This window comes from Hipposideros armiger, unplaced genomic scaffold (assembly GCF_001890085.2).
Source record: "Hipposideros armiger isolate ML-2016 unplaced genomic scaffold, ASM189008v1 scaffold_315, whole genome shotgun sequence".
Classification (NCBI taxonomy): Eukaryota; Metazoa; Chordata; class Mammalia; order Chiroptera; family Hipposideridae; genus Hipposideros; species Hipposideros armiger.
Window position 1 is genome coordinate 1008518 of NW_017731665.1, and position 1633 is coordinate 1010150.

At 54.7% G+C, this 1633-nt stretch overlaps 1 protein-coding gene across 2 annotated transcripts in view; it reads right to left on the bottom strand.

Moving 5' to 3' along the window:
• ZNF500 (zinc finger protein 500) overlaps positions 1 to 1122 on the bottom strand; it is an 18309-nt gene extending 17187 nt beyond the window's left edge. For both annotated transcript variants that reach the window (XM_019660355.1, XM_019660354.1), the window contains exon 1: positions 801 to 1122. The gene's annotated coding sequence lies outside the window, so the exon portion shown is untranslated. The remainder of the gene's footprint in view (positions 1 to 800) is intronic.
• Between the last annotated feature and the right edge of the window lie 511 nt (positions 1123 to 1633).

Below are 1633 nucleotides of genomic sequence, written 5' to 3' on the forward strand. Positions count from 1 at the left end.
CTCTCTCGTGTAGATATCATTAGACCCACGTTTTAGATGCGTAAACAGGCTCAGAGAGGTGCACAGCCCTGCCCAAGGCCACACAGCTAGAAAAGTGGAAGAGCCAAACCAACTCAGGCAGGCCCACTCCAGAGCCTGCAGTCCGAAGCACTCTCTTACAGGCACCCCCAAAAGTCAGGGCCTAGCAGAGAAAAGAGTTCAGAGGGGCCCAAGTAGCGTTTGGTCAAGATAATCTTCGCGACCACTTCCAGGGTAAACAGGCTCCCTATCCCTGACAGGAAGGAAGACTGCTCTGGAGACGCCGGAAGTGCCCTTTGGAGTTCTCATTTCTAAACGCAGAAGTTGTTCAGGGTGAGACTGCAAAAGAGATGCCAAGACCCTTTGCCTACCTTCTGTCTAGGTAATAAATCCTCCCAGGTCAAGGTGTCTGCCTCCCTCCCCAAGCCCCCAACAACTTCCAACCCCAAACAGTCCTTGTCTTGCCTGCTTCTTTCTAAATAATAATAACAGCCACCAATTCATGAGCACCAGGCAATACGCATTTGCACTCCATTTGTTCCTAATTTAGTAATAACAGAGGTACTGTGATTACCTCTACTTTACAGGTTAAAAATACAAAACCTGAAACCCTGAGTTTTCAGCATTGAACCCAAGGAGGGTCACACAGTTAGGAAGTGACTGGAATGGGGCTGGTCCCCACATCTTTTATTCCAGACCCCCAGCTCCTAAGTACCAGGTTAACGCACCCTAGCCCGCGATAACAACCCAAGTATCGGAAGGCCTGACTCCGTCGGCTATACCTGATCCTCTCTCCTCGTCCTCTCTGCCTAACTCGCTCTGTGGTTTCCCAGTCTGGGGCGCGCACGGGACCCCACCGCCAACAGAGGCCAGGAAGGGGAGGCAGTGTAGGTTCGAGCCCCGCCAAGCCCCGGTGACTGCGACCGCGCGCGAGCCACCTCCCCTTCCGGACCGTCAATCTCGGCCCCGGGGAAAGAGCCCCAGCGCGGCGCACACACACAGTAGGCGCACAATCAAGATGGGCGTTCGGCGATGGGGGAACGGAAACCTAGCTCGGACCGCCGCCGCCAGCAGCCGCTGCACAGTTGCCTCGGCTGTGTCGCGCGTCTTTCCCAAAGCCTCGCGTGAGGACCGTGCCCGCCGGAAGCAGACGTTTCAGGCGCCGGAGCGCGGACTACATTTCCCAGAGTGCCCCGCGCCGCTCCGGAGCAGCTAATTCCCGGGGTCTCCTATGGAGAGTGCTTCGCTGCTTTGAGGGGCTCCTTGGTGCTCTGCGGGGGGTTGGGAGGAACGGGCTTCAGCCTCTGGACTGTGGCGTCCTTGTCGTTGAGGCCGCGATTCCTCGCGTGCTCTGAGCCTCAGTTTCTACATCTGTGAATGGGGCACATTAACTCGTCCAAAACCATTCATTCACACATACATTTTTTTAAAGCCGCATATGGAGTCCTCCCATCTGCCAACTCTGCTAGGAGCTGGGTTACCGCAGTGGTGAGCAGGTGCTTTCATGGAATTTACATTCTACCAAGAGGGCATACAGTAGACAAAATAATTGCCCAAATAACTTAGTCACCTCTTTGATAAACGCCGCCAAGGAGTATAGAAAAGGGGATATGAC